The sequence below is a fragment of the Somniosus microcephalus genome, chromosome 4 (genome assembly GCF_052327205.1).
Source record: "Somniosus microcephalus isolate GS21.2 chromosome 4, FLI_Smic_1.0, whole genome shotgun sequence".
Taxonomy (NCBI): Eukaryota; Metazoa; Chordata; class Chondrichthyes; order Squaliformes; family Somniosidae; genus Somniosus; species Somniosus microcephalus.
In genome coordinates this window covers 349,306,616-349,320,475 of record NC_140990.1, presented here as the reverse complement: position 1 = coordinate 349,320,475, position 13,860 = coordinate 349,306,616, and positions in this window count along the sequence as shown.

Here is a 13,860-nt window from a genome sequence, read left to right as displayed (position 1 = left end):
GAAGTGAGGCTTCAGTTGTACAGAGCTCCGGTCAGAGCCCAGCAGGAGTTCTGCGCTCAGTCCTGGGCCCCGCCCCTCAGGAATGATATATCGGCCTCGGAGGGGGGGCAGCGCAGATTCACCAGAATGATACCGGTGCTAAAAGGGTTAAATTACGAGGACAGGTTGCACAGACTGGGCTTGTATTCCCTCGAGTTTAGAAGATTAAGGGGTGATCTGATCGAGGTGTTTAAGATGATTAAAGGAGTTGATCGGGTCGAGAGAGAGAAACTATTTCCTCTGGTGGGGGGAGTCCAGAACAAGGGGGCAGAACCTTCAAATTAGAGCCAGATTGGATGAATTTAGCAATGAGTTCACAAAGACTCCACGATCTCTTTCGATTTCTTCCATGATTATTTCAGGCCATTCATGGAGCACATGTGTTGTCTGAAGAGCAGCGCTTGGCAGTGTCTGCATTAAATTCCATCGCACTTGCTCTGCCCATTTAGATATTGGGTCCAACTCACTTTCTCAATTCGGGGCTGCCTCCTCCGATGCCTCAGAGAATCATCAGAAAATCAGGACAGTTTGTGTTCAGTTTCTCAATGCAGCGCATTGATGGAAAAGGAAACAGTCGTGACCCCTCACACCGAGCTCCCGGGACCCCCACACCGAGCCCCCGGGACCCCCACACCGAGTCCCCGGGACACCCCACACCGAGCCCCCGGGACCACCACACACAGAGCCCCCGGGTCCCCCACACCGAGCCCCCGGGACCACCCACACCGAGCCCCCGGGACACCCCACACCGAGCTCCCGGGACCCCCACACCGAGTCCCCGGGAACCCCCACACCGAGCCCTCGGGACTCCCCCACACCGAGCCCCCGGGACCCCCACACACAGAGCCCCCGGGACCCCCACACACAGAGCCCCCGGGACACCCCACACCGAGCCCCGGGACCCCCACACCGAGCCCCCGGGACCCCCACACACCGAGCCCCCGGGACCCCCACACCGAGCCCCCGGGACCCCCCACACCGAGTCCCCGGGACCCCCCACACCGAGCCCCCGGGACCCTCACACCGAGCTCCCGGGACCCCCCACACCGAGTCCCCGGGAACCCCCACACCGAGTCCCCGGGACCCCCCACACCGAGCTCCCGGGACCCCCCACACCGAGTCCCCGGGACCCCCCACACCGAGCTCCCGGGACCCCCACACCGAGCCCCCGGGACCCTCACACCGAATCCCCGGGACCCCCCACACACCGAGTCCCCGGGACCCCCCACACCGAGCCCCCGGGACCCTCACACCGAGCTCCCGGGACCCTCACACCGAGTCCCCGGGACCCTCACACCGAGTCCCCGGGACACCCCACACCGAGCCCCCGGGGCACCCCACACCGAGTCCCCGGGACCCCCACACACCGAGCCCCCCGGGACACCCCACACCGAGCCCCCGGGACCCCCACACCGAGTCCCCGGGACCCCCACACACCGAGCTCCCGGGACCCCCACACCGAGCCCCCGGGACACCCCACACCGAGTCCCCGGGACCCCCCACACCGAGCCCCCGGGACCCTCACACCGAGTCCCCGGGACCCCCACACCGAGTCCCCGGGACACCCCACACCGAGTCCCCGGGACCCCCCCACACACCGAGCTCCCGGGACACCCACACCGAGTCCCCGGGACCCCCCACACCGAGCTCCCGGGACCCCCCACACCGAGCCCCCGGGACCCTCACACCGAGCCCCCGGGACCCCCCCACACCGAGCCCCCGGGACCCCCCACACCGAGTCCCCGGGACCCCCCACACCGAGTCCCCGGGACCCCCCACACCGAGTCCCCGGGACCCCCACACACAGAGCCCCCGGGACACCCCACACCGAGTCCCCGGGACCCCCCACACCGAGCTCCCGGGACACCCACACCGAGTCCCCGGGACCCCCCACACCGAGCTCCCGGGACCCCCCACACCGAGCCCCCGGGACCCTCACACCGAGCCCCCGGGACCCTCACACCGAGCCCCCGGGACCCTCACACCGAGCCCCCGGGACCCTCACACCGAGCCCCCGGGACACCCCACACCGAGTCCCCGGGACCCCCCACACCGAGCCCCCGGGCCACCCCACACCGAGCCCCCGGGACCCTCACACCGAGCCCCCGGGACCCTCACACCGAGTCCCCGGGACACTCCACACACCGAGCCCCCGGGACACCCCACACCGAGCCCCCGGGACCCCCACACACAGAGCCCCCGGGACACCCCACACACAGAGCCCCCGGGACCCCCCACACCGAGTCCCCGGGACCCCCACACCGAGTCCCCAGGACAACCCACACCGAGCCCCCGGGACCCTCACACCGAGCCCCCGGGACACCCACACCGAGCCCCCGGGACCCTCACACCGAGCCCCCGGGACACCCACACCGAGCCCCCCGGGACCCCCCCACACCGAGTCCCCGGGACCCCTCACACCGAGCCCCCGGGACACCCACACCGAGTCCCCGGGACCCCTCACACCGAGCCCCCGGGACACCCCACACCGAGCCCCCGGGACCCTCACACCGAGCCCCCGGGACACCCCACACCGAGCCCCCGGGACCCTCACACCGAGCCCCCGGGACCCTCACACCGAGCCCCCGGGGCACCCCACACCGAGTCCCCGGGACCCCCACACCGAGCCCCCGGGACCCCCACACCGAGCCCCCGGGACCCTCACACCGAGCCCCCGGGACACCCCACACCGAGCCCCCGGGACCCTCACACCGAGCCCCCGGGACCCCCACACCGAGCCCCCGGGACCCCCACACCGAGCCCCCGGGACCCTCACACCGAGCCCCCGGGACCCTCACACCGAGCCCCCGGGACACCCCACACCGAGCCCCCCGGGACCCTCACACTGAGCCCCCCGGGACCACCACACCGAGCCCCCGGGACCCTCACACCGAGTCCCCGGGACCCCCACACCGAGCCCCCGGGACCCCCACACCGAGCCCCCGGGACCCTCACACTGAGCCCCCGGGACACCCCACACCGAGTCCCCGGGACCCCCACACCGAGCCCCCGGGAGCCCCACACACCGAGTCCCCGGGACCCCCCACACACCGAGCTCCCGGGACCCCCCACACCGAGCCCCCGGGTCACCCCACACCGAGCCCCCGGGACCCCCACACCGAGCCCCCGGGACCCCCACACCGAGCCCCCGGGTCACCCCACACCGAGCCCCCGGGACCCCCACACACCGAGCTCCCGGGACCCCAACACCGAGTCCCCGGGACCCCCACACCGAGCCCCCGGGACCCCCACACACAGAGCCCCCGGGACCCCCACGCACCGAGCCCCCGGGACCCCCACACACAGAGCCCCCGGGACACTCCACACCGAGCCCCTGGGACCCCCACACACAGAGCCCCCGGGACCCCCACACACAGAGCCCCCGGGACCCCCACACACAGAGCCCCCGGGACCCCCACACACAGAGCCCCCGGGACCCCCACACACAGAGCCCCCGGGACACTCCACACCGAGCCCCCGGGACACCCACACACCGAGCCCCCGGGACCCCCACACACAGAGCCCCCGGGACCCCCACACACAGAGCCCCCGGGACCCCCACACACCGAGCCCCCGGGACCCCCACACCGAGCCCCCGGGACCCCCACACACAGAGCCCCCGGGACCCCCCACACACCGAGCCCCCGGGACCCCCCACACCGAGCCCCCCGGGACCCTCCACACACCGAGCCCCTGGGACCCCCCCACACACCGAGCCCCCGGGACCCCCACACCGAGCCCCCGGGACCCCCACACCGAGCCCCGGGGACCCCCCACACACCGAGCCCCCGGGACCCCCCACACACCGAGCCCCCGGGACGCCCCACACACCGAGCCCCCGGGGACCCCCCACACACCGAGCCCCCGGGACCCCCACACCGAGCCCCCGGGACCCCCCACACACCGAGCCCCTGGGACCCCCCCACACACCGAGCCCCCGGGACCCCCACACCGAGCCCCCGGGACCCCCCACACCGAGCCCCGGGGACCCCCCACACACCGAGCCCCCGGGACCCCCCACACACCGAGCCCCCGGGACGCCCCACACACCGAGCCCCCGGGACCCCCCCACACACCGAGCCACCGGGACCCCCACACCGAGCCCCTGGGACCCCCCCCACACACCGAGCCCCCGGGACCCCCACACCGAGCCCCCGGGACCCCCCACACCGAGCCCCGGGGACCCCCCACACACCGAGCCCCCGGGACCCCCACACACTGAGCCCCCGGGACCACCCACACCGAGCCCCCGGGACCCCCACACACTGAGCCCCCGGGACCTCCCACACTGAGCCCCGGGACACCCACACACCGAGCCGCCGGGACCCCCCACACACTGATCCCCCTGGGACCCCTCACACTGAGCTCCCGGGACCCCCCCACACACCGAGCCCCCGGGACCCCCCACACCGAGCCCCCGGGACCCCCCACACCGAGCCCCCGGGAGCCCCACACACCGAGCCCCCGGGACCCCCCACACCGAGCCCCCGGGACCCCCCACACCGAGCCCCCGGGAGCCCCACACACCGAGCCCACGGGACCCCCCCCCCACACCGAGCCCCCGGGACCCCCCACACCGAGCCCCTGGGAACCCCCAAACACCGAGCCCCCGGGACCCCCCACACACCGAACCCCCGGGACCCCCCACACACCAAGCCCCCAGGACCCCCCCCCACACCAAGCCCCTGGGACCCCCACACCGAGCCCCTGGGAACCCCCAAACACCGAGCCCCCAGGACACCCCACATCGAGCCCCCTGTGACCCCCACACATCGAGCCCCCGGGAGCCCCCCCCACACCGAACCCCCGGGACCCCCCACACACCGAGCCCTCAGGACACCCCTCCCACACCGAGCCCCCGGGACCCCCACACCGAGCCCCTGGGAACCCCCAAACACCGAGCCCCCGGGACACCCCACATCGAGCCCCCTGAGACCCCCACACATCGAGCCCCCGGGACCCCCCACACACCGAGCCCCCAGGACCCCCCACACACCGAACCCCTTGTGACCCCCCACACACCGAGCCCCCGGGACCACCCACACACCGAGCCTCTGGGACCCCCCACACACCGAGCCCCTGGGACCCCCCCACACACCGAGCCCCCGGGACCCCCACACCGAGCCCCCGGGACACCCCACACACCGAACCCCCTGTGACCCCCCACACACCGAGCCCCCAGGGACCCCCCACACACTGAGCCCCCGGTACCAACCACACCGAGCCCCCGGGACCCCCAACACCGAGCCCCTGGGACCGCCACACACCGAGCCCCCGGGACCCCCCACACACCGAGCCCACGGGACCCCCCCCACACACCGAGGCCCCGGGAACACCCACACCAAGCCCTTGGGACCCCCACACAGCGAGCCCCCGGGACCCCCCACACCGAGCCCCCAGGATCCGCAACACTGAGCACCCAGGACCCCCCCCACAACCCCCTGGGACCCCCCACACACCGAACGCCCTGTGACCCTCCACACACCGAGCCCCCAGGACCCCACACACACCGAGCCCCCGAGACCCCCCATGCACCGAGCCCCCGGGAACCCCACACACCGAGCCCCCGAGACCCCCCATGCACCGAGCCCCCGAGACCCCCCATGCACCGAGCCCCCAGGTACCCCCACACCGAGCCCCTGGGACCCCCACACACCGAGCCCCCGGGACCCCCACACACCAAGCCCCCGGGACGCCCCACACCGAGCCCCCGGGACCCCCCACACACCGAGCCCCCGGGACCCCCCCACACACCGAGCCCCTGGGACCCACACACCGAGCCCCCGGTGTAAGAGCCATAAAAGCTTAAGAAAATACTTTAAAATATTGGTTAAATAGCATAATACAGTTAATTTACCTGATTGACTTATTGTATTAAGAAACCCCCTATTTTCTTGCTCCAGTAGTATAGTCCGAGACACCCCCTTCATTCTTGCCACAATGGTACAGTCCCTAAGCCACACATGGTGTGCAGCCATTTTACAGTTTAAACTCCACGTGGCTGAAGGAGGCAGAAGTTGTGAGGTTTGGAGCAATACAGTTTTTGACCGTATTCGTTTATACGTGTTTGCTTTGTAATTCTGTTCGTAAAGTGTTATAGTAAACAGTTTAAAAGACAAAGCTACATTTGGGAACGTTTTATTTCGACACGCGTCTACTCGTTGTTAACAGCCCCACAGCTCAGTGGCTGCCTGTTTGGAAACTAAGAAGCGCCACTACATTAGTCAAAAACTTGCTCCCTAAGAAGGAAAGGACGGAATCGTCGGTGAACGTATACATGAATGGTCACGGAGCCAGACGACAATATAAGAAAGCGAAGGTACAGTGACTGTTACTTGCTTTGTTCATTCTATTGAGAAGCTAAATAAGAGCTGCGGGTAAAATGGCCGAGGCCTTACGGAGCCAGGAGCTTCCCCCAGCCAGAAGGATTGCTGGCCAAAAGAGGGAAATAAAGCTCCCACCAAAGGCAATGGAAGAGAAGTTACATAGAAGCATAGGTGCAAGGAAGGCTAAATTAGCTCAGATAACTGGAAAAATGAAGATAATTGATCGTCTCATGGAAGATAATGCTAATATTAAGAAAGCTGAAGACATATGTATTACGATTTCTCCAAGCTGCATGAAGAATTTAATGTACTCAATGAAGATGTATTAACACTTCTGTCTGAAGAAGAGGGAAACGCTGATCAGCACAAGTGGTTTGATCTTAAATCAACCAGCATTAAGGACTATATCAAGGCCACAGAACAGTGGATGTTAAAGATTCGTCAAGATGCTGATACAGCAGAGAAAGATAAAGTTGACGATGAAGTCGGACCAGACGATAGCATTTCAGAGACTTCCGCCAGACCGAGCAAAAATCGAAAAGAAGGTAGCTCTGTTTCTGGACGCAGGTCAGTCGCTTCTACCACAAGCTCGTCGCGACGCATGAGAGAGGAGGTTGAACGGGGGGCGTTGATGGTGCGCGCAGCATCTTTAGCGGAGAAGCAAGCTCTTGAACGGGAAGAGGCCCAACTGCAGGTCCAAGAGGCCCAACTGCAGGCCCAACAGGCCCAACAGGCCCAACTGCAGGCCCAAGTGCAGGCCCAACAGGCCCAACTGCAGGCCCAACAGGCCCAGGTGCAGGCAAAGAAAGAACAGCTGGAGATAAAAACAGCTATCGCGGTCTCAGACGCCAGGTTGAGTGCGTATGAAGATTATGAAGGCTCACGGGACGGCGGGAGCGAATACTGCCAGTCAATGTTGTCACATAGAGTTGGATCCAGGGCACCTTCAAGAGTTACAAGAGAGTCCGAAGGCAATCCCCTGGCATTACAGCGTGGAAGAGTGGCCTCTCCACTAACAGGAGCACGTGATGCTACCCCAGACGTCAGATGGTCTAGACTAGACCCTGCTGATGACCACCAGAGGCCTGAAGACACAGGGAGAAGCCTATACCGAGTGATGCAACGTCAGAACGAAATTACAGAGATGCTTGTAAAACAACAGAATCTGTTTCGACTCCCTCAAAGAGACATACCAGTGTTCCAAGGCGACCCACTCAAGTATAAGCCCTTCATCAGATCCTTTGAACAAGCCATTGACTCCAAAACAGAGAGCAGCAGTGATAAGTTGTACAACCTGGGACAGTACACCAGTGGTAAACCACAAGACCTGGTCAGAAGCTGTGAACACATGAAACCGGACCGGGGATACATAGAAGCCAGGAAGTTGCTGCAGGAGCACTATGGTAACGAGCTGAAGATAGCCACTGCATATATTGAAAAGGCTACCAAGTGGCCACAGATCAGATCGGAGGACGGAGAGGCATTGAACGCATATGTTCTTTTCCTCATAGGATGTCGCAACACCATGGACGATGTTGAATTCATGGAAGAGATGGACAATCCTACGACTATGAGAATCATCATCTCTAAGCTTCCTTACAGGATGAGAGAACAATGGAGAAGAACAGCCTTTGAGATAATGGAGAGACGGAAAAGTAGAGCCAGGTTTGCAGACTTAGTGAATTTCATAGACAAACAGGCTAAAATTGCTAGGGACCCATTGTTTGGAAACATCCAGGATGCCAGCCCGACCACCGATGGAAGAGTGAAAGCCAAGCCTGTTGAATCAAAGACTCTCAGGAAAGGTGGTTCCAGGGGAAGCAGCTTTGCAACTATCGTCACTCAGGCCGAGGAAGAAAGGCCCCAGAACTCATCTCCCAAAAAGAGCAGCACAGTGACGCCTGCTAATGCCTTTCAGAAGCCATGCTTATTCTGCCAGAAGAATCATACATTGGATTTCTGCAGCGATTCCTGAAGTACAACGGCCTATGTTTTGGATGTCTCTCTCAGGGGCACCTGAGTAGAAACTGTAAGCAAAGAACAACATGCAGAGAGTGCACTCGGAAACATCCCAGTCTGCTGCATATCCATAAAGAAGAACAAGTCTCTAAGAAGAGTGAAGAAAACAATACCGACGAGAAGGTTGTTTCAAGTGCTCTGGTGTCGCTAGAACCAGAGACTTGTGGACTCACTGGGGCCGGTGACAGTGACTGTATTCTTGCCATCGTACCAGTAAAGATCAAGTCTAAGAGGAGTGAGAAGCTTGTGGAGACTTACGCCTTCATGGATCCAGGTAGTTCAGCAACGTTCTGCACAGAATCACTCATGCGACAGCTGAACGTTAGAGGCAGAAGAACAGAAATCCTATTACGCACCATGGGTCATGAGAAGTCAATGCAAAGTTATATCCTGTCAGACTTAGAAGTGTGTGGACTTGAAGAGAAGGACTTCATAGACCTGCCTAATGTTTTCACACAGAGGGAGATTCCTGTTAGAATAGGGAACTTAGCCCTGCAGAAGGATGTGGATAGATGGCCTTACCTAGAAAAGGTGCGTCTCCCATACATTGAAGCAGAAATTGGCCTATTAATTGGAACCAATGCCTACAAAACTATGGAGCCATGGCAGGTGATAAACAGCAAGGATGACGGACCCTACGCCGTCAGGACAGCCCTTGGATGGGTAGTCAATGGACCGGTAAGGAGAGATGATGGCAACAAGTCGAACAAGGAGGAACGACAAAATGTCACAGTTAATCGCATCTCTATCGCAAGCATTGAAGAGCTGTTGATACAGCAGTTCAACGCAGACTTTTCAGAACGCAGCTGTGAGGAAAAGACAGAGATGTCACAAGAAGACCATCAGTTCATGGGTTTGATGACAAGGTCTACACAGTTCATTGATGGCCACTATCACATTGGTTTGCCACTGAGAAGACAGACCGCGAAGATGCCGAACAATCGCTGCATAGCAGAGCAACGCGCCATCAGTCTAAAGAGAAAGCTGAACAAGAACCCCGACTTTCACGAAGACTACAAAGGCTGCATGAGAAACATCATAGCGAAAGGCTATGCTGTAAAAGTGCCCGAGGAACAGTTGAACAGAGACGATGGAAGGGTCTGGTACATTCCTCATCACGGTGTGTATCACCCAAAGAAGAAAAAGATCCGTGTAGTGTTTGACTGCGCCGCCTCATTCAGAGGAACTTCACTGAATGACCAGCTGCTTCAAGGTCCTGATCTTACTAATACCCTCATTGGCGTCTTGACTAGGTTTAGACAAGAGCTCGTTGCCATGATGGCAGACATAGAATCAATGTTCTACCAAGTCAGAATCCCTGATGAAGATGCTGATCTTCTGCGTTTCCTTTGGTGGCCAGATGGCGACGTTAGTCAAGCGATGGTGGAATGTAGAATGGCCGTACACTTGTTCGGAGCCACATCATCTCCCAGCTGTGCAAGCTACGCTCTCAGAAAAACTGCAGAAGATGGCAAAGGCAAAGCACCATCAGAGGCTGTGGAGACAATCTTCAGAAACTTTTATGTCGATGACTGTCTGAAGTCCGTGTCAACAGAAGACGATGCCATCGCACTGTCAAGAGACCTTAGAACTCTGTGTTCGAATGGAGGATTCCATCTGACTAAGTGGATAAGCAACAGCAGAGCAGTTCTAGCTTCTATCCCAGAAAAGGAAAGAGCCACTGAAGTCAAAGATCTGGACCTGAGCCACGATGTCCTTCCTATCGAGAGAGCTCTTGGTGTACAATGGTGCATTGAGTCAGACACGTTCAACTTCAGGATAATGGTGAACGAAAGGCCATCCACAAGACGAGGGATTCTCTCCGTGGTCAGTTCCATCTACGACCCTCTTGGATTCCTGGCACCACTCATTCTGCCGGTGAAGCTGATGCTACGAGAGCTGTGTAGAGACAAGAGAGGATGGGATGAAGATATCCCAGAAGGTCAAGCTCAGAGATGGCACAGATGGTTGACAGATTTGCAACAACTTTCTAGCTTCAACGTCAGTAGATGCATCAAGCCCGTGAGTTTTGGAGTTACAAAGACGGCTCAACTACATCATTTCTCGGACGCCAGTGAGGACGGCTATGGCACGGCTACTTACCTCTTGCTGACAAATCAACAGGGCCAGAAACATTGTGCCTTCCTCATGGGGAAATCCAGGGTGGCTCCGCTGAAGCAGGTCACCATCCCGAGACTGGAGTTGACGGCAGCGGTTGTTGCAGTTAAAGTTGACCAGGCGATGCGGAAAGAGTTACAGCTCCCACTAGAAGAATCTGTCTTCTGGACGGATAGCACGACGGTGCTGAAGTATATAGAGAATGAGAAGATACGCTTCAAGACCTTCGTAGCAAACAGAATCTCATCCATTAGAGAAGCTACACAACCATCTCAATGGAGGTATGTAAACACCTCATTAAACCCAGCAGATCAAGCCTCATGGGGATTGAAGGCTGAAAACTTCATGAGGAGTGAAACTTGGATACAGGGCCCAAGTTATCTGCTGGAAACAGAGAGATCATGGCCAGAAAGACCAGATATGCCAAGTCAGATTGCTGAAGACGACGTCGAAGTCAAGAGATCAGTCACAGTAAATCTCATAACTACGAAAGAGAACTTTGACACAGTGAACAAGCTTGTTAACCATTTCTCAGGATGGCACCAGTTGAGGAAAGCAGTTGCATGGTTTCTAAGGTTGAAAGAGTTGCTGCTACACCTGAGCGGTAAGAGAAAAGAGTACCGAGCCACTATCAGTCAGTCTGAAAGTAACCCTGATAAGCAGAGAATGCTTCTACAGCAGTATATGCATCAGCACAAGACCACATTGGGTAAGAATTCATTGACCGTGGAGGATTTGGCCAAGTCTGAGATGGAGATAGTTTGCTTCAGTCAAAGACAAAGATACCCAGAAGAAATCGAAGCTCTACAGCGAAATACTCCAATCAAGAAAGGTAGTCATATCTATAAGCTGGACCCTACACTGCAAGATGGAGTACTGAGGGTGGGAGGGAGACTAAACAAATCTGCTATGCCAGAGGAGGCCAAGCATCCTGCTATCCTTTCTAAGGACCTCCGGGTTGCTACTCTCATTCTTCAGCATATACACCAGAGTATTGGACACAGTGGGAGGAATCACGTGCTTGTGAAGCTAAGACAAAGATACTGGATTCCAGGAGCTAATTCTGTAATAAGAAAAATACTCTCTGAATGCATTGTTTGCAGACGGTTACATGCTAGAGCTGGGGAGCAGAAAATGGCAGACTTGCCTGAAGACCGTTTGTTACCAGACAAGCCCCCATTTACAAACGTAGGGGTGGACTATTTCGGGCCTTTCGAGGTAAAGTGAGGACGGAGCCTTGTCAAGAGATATGGTGTGCTTTTCACTTGTTTGACCATCAGAGCAGTTCATATTGAGGTGGCACACACGCTTGACACTGATTCCTGTATTAACGCCTTGCGGCGCTTTGTCTGTAGAAGAGGTCAGGTGTCCATTATGCGTTCTGACAATGGCACTAATTTCGTCGGAGCGGAGAGAGAACTACGGGAAGCTATTGAAGGTTGGAATCGGCTTAAAATACAGGAAGCCATGATGCAAACAGGAATTAAGTGGATCTTCAATCCTCCGGCTGCATCCCACCATGGAGGTGTCTGGGAAAGACAGATACGCACCGTAAGAAAACTACTCAGTTCTGTACTGAAGCAGCAAGCGCTCGACGACGAGGGACTCCAAACCGTTCTGTGCGAGGTCGAAGCCATCATTAATGACCGACCGATAACTAAGACATCAGATGATCCCAATGACCTCGAAGCCCTGTGATGTGCCTCAATAATTCCGAGACTCGAAGGTAGCAGAACAAAACAAGGCTTTTATTAACTTAGAACGAAACACGTAAGCGAGAGAGATGTCGTCCTTCTGGAGATTGGGGCTAGACTGAAGCTAGCTTACAAACGGGGCCAGGTATGGGCGGAGCCCTACACACAGCACATTCCAGCACATTCCAGTATACAATACAGCACATTCCAGTACACAATACAATGAGGTCTGGGGGAAGGGAAATGACACTGAAACCGATCTCAGTCACAGGCAGTGATGAATGGAAATATTTCATCACACCCTGACTCCGAACCACCTGTTGTTGTTGAAAACACAGCCAGTCATGCCCCCGGGAGTCTTCAAAAAGGAAGATCTGTATGCCCGTCGGAAGTGGAGGCAAGTTCAGTATATGTCAGACCTTTTCTGGACCAGATGGACAAGAGAATACTTACCTCTGCTACAGGAGCGTCAAAAATGGTCCAAAATAAAGAGGAACTTCATTGTCGGAGACATTGTCTTAATCGTGGATGATTCAGCCCCTAGAAATTCTTGGTTGATGGGAAAAATAATTAAGACCATGCCAGGCTCCAGAGGCGTCGTTCGTCGCATTTGTTTGCAAACCAAGACCAGTACCCTGGAAAGACCGATCACAAAGCTCTGCCTGCTACAAGAAGCAGCGTGAAAAGCTCCTGAATGAAAAAAGTGGACATTATATTGTAAATATGTTGAACTCATTAGTTTATGACTCTTAATGTTTGAGTAATTGATACGCTTCATGTGCCTAGTCAATTGGGGCCGGAATGTAAGAGCCATAAAAGCTTAAGAAAATACTTTAAAATATTGGTTAAATAGCATAATACAGTTAATTTACCTGATTTACTTATTGTATTAAGAAACCCCCTATTTTCTTGCTCCAGTAGTATAGTCCGAGACACCCCCTTCATTCTTGCCACAATGGAGCAGTCCCTAAGCCACACATGGGTGCAGCCATGTTACAGTTTAAACTCCACGTGGCTGAAGGAGGCAGAAGCTGTGAGGTTTGGAGCAATACAGTTTTTGACCGTGTTCGTTTATACGTGCTTTGTAATTCTGTTCGTAAAGTGCTATAGTAAACAGTTTAAAAGACAAAGCTACGTTTGGGAACGTTTTATTTCGACACGCGTCTACTCGTTGTTAACAGCCCCACAGCTCAGTGGCTGCCTGTTTGGAAACTAAGAAGCGCCACTACACCTGGGACCCCCCACACACCGAGCCCCCGGGACCCCCCACACACCGAGCCTCCGGGACCCACACACACCGAGGCCCCGGGACCCACACACACCGAGCCCTCGGGACCCCCCACACACCGAGCCCCCGGGACCGCCCACACCGAGCTTAGGGACTCCCACACACCGAGCCCCCGGGACCCCCCCCCACGAGCCCCAGGGACCCCCCACACACCGTCCCCACACACCGAGCCCCTGGGACCCCCCACACACCGAAGCCCCTGTGACCCCCCGCACACCGAGACCCCAGGACCCCCCACACACCGAGGCCCCGGGACGCCCACACACCGAGCACACGGGCCCCACCACACCGAGCCCCCGGGACCACCCACACCGAGCCCCCGGGAGCCCCACACACCGAGCCCCCGGGACCCCCCACGCACCGAGCCCCCAGGGAC